The sequence below is a fragment of the Pan paniscus genome, chromosome 14 (assembly GCF_029289425.2).
Source record: "Pan paniscus chromosome 14, NHGRI_mPanPan1-v2.0_pri, whole genome shotgun sequence".
In the NCBI taxonomy this organism is placed as follows: Eukaryota; Metazoa; Chordata; class Mammalia; order Primates; family Hominidae; genus Pan; species Pan paniscus.
Genome location: NC_073263.2, coordinates 84,845,656 through 84,854,127, shown reverse-complemented (window position 1 = coordinate 84,854,127; position 8,472 = coordinate 84,845,656). Strand labels below are relative to the sequence as shown.

General features: G+C 33.6%; 1 pseudogene; it reads left to right on the top strand.

Moving 5' to 3' along the window:
• The first annotated feature begins 1,676 nt into the window (after positions 1-1,676).
• LOC112436974 (U6 spliceosomal RNA) lies at positions 1,677-1,773 on the top strand (annotated as a pseudogene).
• Positions 1,774-8,472: the final 6,699 nt, after the last annotated feature.

The window sequence follows — 8,472 nt, the reverse complement described above, 5'->3', positions numbered from 1 at the left end:
ACTTAAAAATAATTTATTATATATATGTTCTAGAGCAACCACTAAATGTGTATGTGTATATGCATATGTGTGTGTATCTATATACTGCTAAAATTAATATACAACTCTGAATAATGCATTAAAAAATACGTGAAATAACTGGATCACTGTTTTAAGGGTCTGGAGTCCTTGTAGAAATACGTTTTTATGGTCAATGCTTGAGATTTGTTGTGACTCTATGAGGGCTCTTCTCAAATGTCTTTATTCTTGCCTCTCTCTGAAATTTAGCTGTCTTATAGTTAACTTATATCAATGATATAATGTCCAGTTTCCTCTTAATTACTTTTTATGGCGACCTCCCTTACTTTTGAAAGCATTCTTAATCTCAAGCTTCACCACTGTGTCTTGGTAATAAAGTCACAATTTGACTTAAGTCACAATTTGAAAATTGCTTGTGATTTCTCTGTTTTATGATCTTTCTTTCCACCTAGGTAAAATGTCTGACCCATGGCTCTGAGCCTGGTGGTGGGAGTGGCACCTGTCCCTCACAAATTCTCAGTCAGTCAAAATGAAACAAACCAAAACAATAAGTATTATATTTATACTTTACAATATTTGAATATTTTTGTTATTGTTGAAGATGTAACTCTATCTATCCTAGAATTTCTTTTAATTTGTTACTTGCAGAAACAATGGAATGGTAAGTAAGAAGTTGTACTCTAACTTTTGCATATGCCATTAAGCCAAAAAGTATTTTGGCTATATTGAGAGATTTTCAAAAAAGAAAAAGTTACATCTCATTCTCAAATATTTTAAAAGTCTGCAATTTTAAGAATAAAACAAGATAAAATATGGGCAATATGAAGCAATGAATTTCATGATTTACAAGATGTTAGAATGAAAAAATTACAATAGCTTTTAAGTGTTTAAAAGGGAGGAGGAGTCATAGTTATCACATTTTAAATCAAAAGTGAACATGATTAATGTTAGCAAGGAAGGCATGTTGAAAACTGAGACAGGCTGAAAGGATGTGCTAAACAATTAGTCATGTTGTAAATGCAGTGGCAAAGGTTTTGAAGGTAATTAAAATTGCTACTTACATGGACATATGAATGATAAAGTGTAATTGCCTTATCGCTGATATGGAGAAAGATTTAGGGGTCTGGATAAAAGATCTAACCAGGCACAACATTCCCTCAAGCCAAAGCCTAATCCAAAGCCAGGGCTTAATTTTTTTCAATTTTATGAAGGCCTAGAAAGGTAAGAAAGCTGCCTACACCCACCCACCCACCCACCCACACACACACACACACACACACACACAAACAAATGAAGTTAGCAGAAGTTGGTTCATGAGGTTTAATGAATGAAGCCATCTCTATAACATAAAATGCAAGGTGAGATAGAAAGTGCTGATATAGAAACTGCAACAGGTTATACAAAATATATGAGATAATGAATGAAGGTGGCTACACTAAATAACAGATTTTCAGTGTAGACCATGCAGCCTTATATTGAAAGAAGATGCCATCTAAGACTTTCATAGTTAGAGAGGAAAACTCAGTGCCACACTTCAAAACTTCAAAAAGCAGGCTGATTCTCTTGTGAGGATCTAAAGCAGCTGGGGACTTAAAGTTGAATCCAATGCTTATTTACCATTTCAAAAATCCTACGGCTTTTATGAACTATGCTAAATCATGCTCATTTCGGCAGCACATATAATAAAATTGAAATGATACATAGATTAGTATGACCCCTGAGCAAGGATGATTCACAAATTAGTTCCATATTTTTACTAGAAATTACAAAGCAAGCAGCTAAAAACTTCACAATAGGATCAAAACCTCACATACCAATATTAAATCTGAATTTAAATGGTCTAAATTCCCCTACTTAAAAGGCACAGAGTGGGGCCAAGCACGGTGGCTCATGTCTGTAATTCCAGCACTTTGGGAGGCCGAGGTGGGCAGATCACCTGAGGTCAGGAGTTCGAGACCAGCTTGGCCAACAAAGCGAAACCTTGCCTCTACTACAAATACATAAATTAGCAGGAGAATTGCATGAACCCGGGAGACAGAGGTTGCAGTGAGCCAAGATTGCGCCACTGCACTTGTCTGGGTGACAGAGCAAGACTCAATCTCAAAAAAAAAAAAAAAAGAAAGAAAAAAGGCACACAGTGGCAAGCTGAATAAAAAAATAAGACCCATCCATCTGCTGTCTTCAAAAGACCAATTTCACAAGTAGTGACACCCATAGGCTCAAAGTAAAGGGGTGGAGAAAGATCTACCACATAAATGGAAAACAAAAGACATCAGAGTCTCTAATTTTATATCACATACAACAGACTTTAAACCAACAGCAGTAAAATAAAGAATAAAAAAGAGTATTACATAATGATAAAGGTTCAATGTAAAAAGAAGACTTAACTTTCCTAAATATATACACTTCCAATACTGGAGCACCCAGATTTATAAAGGAAGAACTTCTAAACCTATGAAAGACTTGACAACCACACAAGCATAGTGGAAGACTTCAACACCCGACTGACAGTATTAGACAGGAAACTAGCAAAGAAATTCTGTCCATAAATCCAACACTTGACAAATTGGGCAGAATAGACATCAACAGAATACTTCACCTGTCAACCACAGAATGTATGTTATTCTCTATTATACACAGAGCATACTTCAAGATTGACCGCATTACTTGATTTTAAAGCAAGTCTCAATAAATTCAAAAAATTTGAAATCATACCAATCATAGTCTCAGACAACAGTGAAGTAAAAATAGAAAACAGTACCAAAAATATCCCTGAAAAATACAAAATTACATGGAAATCAAACATCTTGCTTCTGAATGACTTCAAGGTAAAAAAATGTTAATCCAGAAATTAAAAAAAAATCTTGGAAGTAAATGAAAAGAGAGACACAACACATCAAAATCTCTGGAATTCAGCAAAAGCATTGCCAAGAGAAAAGTTTACAGTGCTAAATACTTACTCAAAAAACTAGAAAAATCTCAAACTAATGATAAAATATGACACAAAATAAGAATAAACTATCGCCAATGCTAGCAGCAGAAAATTAAACTGAGAGAACTGAATGAAATTGAAACCCAAAAATCCATACAAAAAATGAACAAAAGCAAAAGCCATTTTTAAAAGAATAAACAATATTGATAGACCACTAACTAAATTATCAAAGAAAAAGAACAGAGATCCATACAAGGATAATCAGAAACAACAAAGGTGGCATTACAAGCAATGCCACAGAAATGAAAATGTTCCTCAGAGACTGTTATGGACCCCTCTATGAACACAAATTAGAAAATCTAGAGAAAATGTATAAATTCCTAGAAACATACAATCTTCCAAGATTGAATTAAGAAGAAATTGAAACACTGAACAGACCAATATTGAGTTCTAAAATTCAATCAGTAATAAAAAAAAGTCAACCAAAAAAAAAAAAAAAAAACAGACAAAGAGGGATTCACCGTCATATGCTAACAGATTTACAAAGAAGATCTGGCATCATCTATACTGAAACTATTCTAAAGAATTAAGGAGGAGGGACTTCTCTGTAATTCATTCTAGAAAGCAAGCATCACTCTGATACCAAAGCCTGGCAGTCACCCACAAAATAAGAAAATTACAGGCAAATATCTCTGATGAATATAGATACAAAAATTCTCTACAAAATAACTAGCAAATCAAATGCAAACAACATATCAAAACTTATTCACCAAGAACAAGTAGGCTTCATTCCTGGGTTGCAAAGTTGGTTTAACATACAGAAATCAATAAATATGATTCATCACATAAAAACAATTATAAACAAAAACCATATGATCATCTCAATAGACAAAAAAGCTTTTAATAAATCCAACATTCCCTAATGATAAAAGCTCTCAACAGACTAAACATCCAAGAAACATTCCTTAAAATAATGAGCTGTCTATGACAAAACCACAGTCAACATCAGACTGAACAGGTAAAACTGGGAAGTGTTCCTCTTGAAGACTGAAACAAGACAAGGATGTCCATCTCATCACTCCTATTTAAAATAGTACTGGATGTGCTAGCCACAGCAATCATGCAACAAAAATAAATAAAAGGCATTAAAATAGGAAGGGAAGAATTCAAAGTGTCTATGTTCATGGATGAAATGATTCTATAACTAGAAAACCCTGAAGTCTCCATCAAAAGACTCCTGAAACTGATAAACAAATTCACTAAAGTTTCACGATATAAAACCAATGTATAAAAATTAGTAACTTTTCTATAAACCAATAACATTCAAACTGAGAGCCCAGTCAGGAGCACAGTCTCATTTACAATAGCCATACACACACAAATAAAATGCCTCAGAATACATCTAACCAAGGAGGTAAAATATTCTGTGAGGATAACTACAAAACACTCCTAAAAGAAATAAAAAATGACATAAATAAATCAGTATCATTAAAATGGTTAAACTACCCAAAGAAATCTACAGATACAAAGTTATCCTATCAAACTACCAACATCATTTTCACAAAACTGGAAAATACTATTTTAAAGTTTGTATGAAATCAAAAATTATCTCATATAGTCAATGCCATCCTAAGCAAAAAGAACAAAGTTGGAAGCATCACATTACCTGACTTCAAACTACACTACAAGGCAACAGTAACCCAAACAGCATGGTACTGGTACAAAAACAGACAGACCAATGGAACAGAATAGAGAACCCAGAAATAAAGCCACACATCTATGGCCATCTGATTTTTAAGAAAGCTAACAAAAACTAAGCAATGGGGAAAGTATTTTCTATTCGATAAGTGATGCTGGGTCAGCTGGCTAGCCACATGCAGAAGAATGAAACTAGAACGCTTCTTTTTACGATATACAACAATTAATTCAAGATAGATTAAAGATTTAAATGTAAGACCTTAAACTATAAGAATCCTATAAGAAAATCTAAGAAAAACACCATTCTGGACATAAGTCTTGAGAAAGAATTTATGACTAATTCCTCAAAACCAACTGCAACAAAAACAAAAATTGACAAGCGGGACCTAATTAAACTAAAGAGCCTCTGCACAGCAAGGGAAGCTATCAGTAGAGTAAGCAGACAACCTAGCAAAATGAAAAAGAAAATACTTGCAAAATACACATTCAACAAAGGTCTAATATCCACAATCCATAACAAACCAATAAGCAAAACCCAAATGACTCCATTAAAAAAAATGGACTAAAAAAACTGAACAGACACTTTTCAAAGGAAGATAAACAAGTAGCCAACAAATATGAAAAAATGCTCCATGTCACTAATTATCAAAGAAACTCAATTCAAAACCACAATGAGATACCATGTCACACCAGTCAGAATAGCTATTACTACAAAGTCAAAAAACAACAGATGTTGGCAATGCTGTGGGGTAAAGGGAATGCTTATACACTGCCAGTGGGAAGGTAAATTAATCCAGCCATTTTGGAAAGCAGTTTGGAGATTTCTCAAAAAGTTAAAACTGCCATTTAACACAGCAATCCCATTACCAGGTATATAGTCAAAATAAAACACTTCTTTCTAACAAAAAGATTCTGCACTCATATGTTCGTCATAGCACTACTCACAATAGCAAAGACATGGATTCAATCTTGATGCCAATAAACAGTGGATTGTGAAAAGCACATGTGGTACATACCACCATGGAATACTATGCAGCCATAAAAAAGAATGAGATCATATTCTTGCCAGCAACATGGATGCAGCTGGAGACCATTATCCTAAGCAAATTAACACAGGAAAAGAAAAGCAAATACTGCATGTTCTCATAAGTTGGAGCTAAAGATTGAATACTCATCTACATAAAGATGGGAACAATAGAAGCTGGGGACTAGTAGAGGAGGGAGGGGAAAGAGGGATAAAAAGGCTTGAAAAACTATCATCTATTGAGTCCTATGCTCAGTACCTGGGTGACAGGGTCATTTGGACCCTGAACCTCAGCATTATGCAATATACTCAGGTGAACAACAAGTGCATGTACCCCCTCAATCTAAAATGTAATTTTTAAAAAACGAATTATGATAAATCTACTCTGCCTGTGCTCTAAAATGGAAGAGCCATGTCTGGATAACAGCACATTGATCTACAGCATGGTTGACTAAATATTTTGAGACATGCGGCCCCAAATAAAAGATTCCTTTCAAAATATTATTGTTCATTCACATCACCTGGTCCCGTAAGAGCTCTGATGGAGATATACAAGGAGGTCAGTGCTGATTTCATGCTAGCTCACACCCCAGTTATTCCATAGTTCATGGATCAAGGAGTAATTTTGATGTTCAAGTTTTATTATAGAAAGACATTTCATATGACTATGGCTGCCATAGATAGTGATTCCTCTGACAGATTTAGGAAAAGTAAATCGAAAATTTTCTGGAACAGATTCACCATTCTAGATGCCATTAAGAACATTGGTGATTCATAGGTGTAGTTCGAAATATCAATATTGACAGGAGTTTGGAAGAAGTTGATTCCAACCTTCATGGAAGACTTTGGGGTGTTCAGACTTCAATGGAGAAAGTGACTGCAGTGTGGTGGAAATAGCAAGAGAACCGGAATTAGGAATTAGATCCTGAAAATGTGCCTGATTTGCTGCAATCTCATTATGAAACTTGAAATGACAAGGAGTTGCATATTAGGGGTGAGTAAAGAAAGTGATTTCTTGAGATGGAATCTAACCAATGAAGATTTTATGAACATTGTTAAAATGACAACAAAGCATTTAGAATATTACGTAAACTTCATTGATAAAGCAGTGCAGGGTTTGAGAGGATTGACTCCAATTTTGAAAGAAGTTCTACTCTGGGTAAAATGCTTTCAACTAGCAGTGCATGATACATTTTTCATGAAATGGAGAGTCAGTCAATGGGACAAACTTCATTGCTTTATTTTAAAAATTACCTCAGCCATTTCAACCTTCAGCAACCACCATCCTTATTAGACAGTAGTCATCAACATTGAGACAAGTCCTCCACCAACAAAAATTCAGGACTCACTGAAGACTCAGATGACCATGCTTGTTGGCATATTTATCCATAAAATAATGCTATTGCACATTTACTAGACTACAGTATAGTGTAAACCTAAGTTTTATATACACTGAGAAACAAAAAAAGTGTGGCTATCATTATTGCAATATTTGCTTTATTGCAATATTTGTTTTGTTGCTTTATCTACAGTCATACTTCAGAGATTTTGCATCCAGAACCTGCAGTGTCTCTGAAGTATGACTGTAGTTTTCCATTTTCTTTGTCTTATTTCAAGAAGCTAACATTGAGAAATTCAAACTAAAGCAGTTCCTTTTTTATGTATATGTATATTTTACACCATAAAGAATCTCCAAAAGCATCAAACAGATAAATCTCAAAGACTACATGTTTTACCTGAAGATAATTACGTATTCAAAGTTTGAATACGAATTTTAAGGCCTAGTTTATGTCTGACAATGATGATGTTCACTAAGCACTTGGAGAGAAGAAGAAGGAATTGCAGGAAAATCACTACAAATTAGTGTTTATATTAATAGTATAGGACATATAATTCCTATATAAAAGAACGAAATTTGAGAAGAAATTCAAATAAGAGGTTTCCTCCATATTAGATGAACAGATAAGATTGCTCTATGCCCAGTGACAGGCTTATCTTCACAACTGTTTCATGATAATCACATGACGATTAGTTCTAGATTCTTGTGATTCTCTACAAAATTCTGTTACTCATCCACATCGTATTTTGTTAAGCAAAGTACATTATTTGCTTACTGTATTTTGACTAACAAAAATGTAAATCACCCAAGTTTTTGCATAATTGCAGAGGAGGAAGCACTTGACTTTGAATTTGGGGGATATATGCTGCCTATTTGACACAAATGTTGTTTAGTTTTTAAACAAGTTTTTTTGCTTTTCCATTGTGCTTAAATTTGTATAAATAATTGTTTTATAGACAGTGAAAGAATATAAGTGGCTGAGTAATTTTTTTCTTTTTTTTAGTTGTTCCAAATAATTATCTTCATTACAAACATTGTAATATATTGAAAGAAGAAAAAAAGTAATGGAAAAAAGGGAGGCCACTGGTGCTACCTGAGTGTAATATGTAATAATAACTAACTGCATTATTTAGTCCAGCAACATTTAATACAATTATTGAAATAATTGGATATAGGTCTATCTTTTTAGTATTTGTATTCTATTTATTCACTCTAATTTTTATTTCTTCTGTTTCTACTTACCTATCTCTTTTGAATTGAGTTTCTTAGAATTTAATTTTAATGTATTTATTGTTTTAGTTATTAAGCTTATATATTTTTGTGATGCTATAGGAATTTTGATATGCATTCATAACTTTTTACAGTCTACTTAGAGTTACTATTGTATCACTTCACTTAAAACAGGATACTTTCCATCATTCCATTTTCTATGGTCTTAAAAATGTATTAGCATAAGCTTGT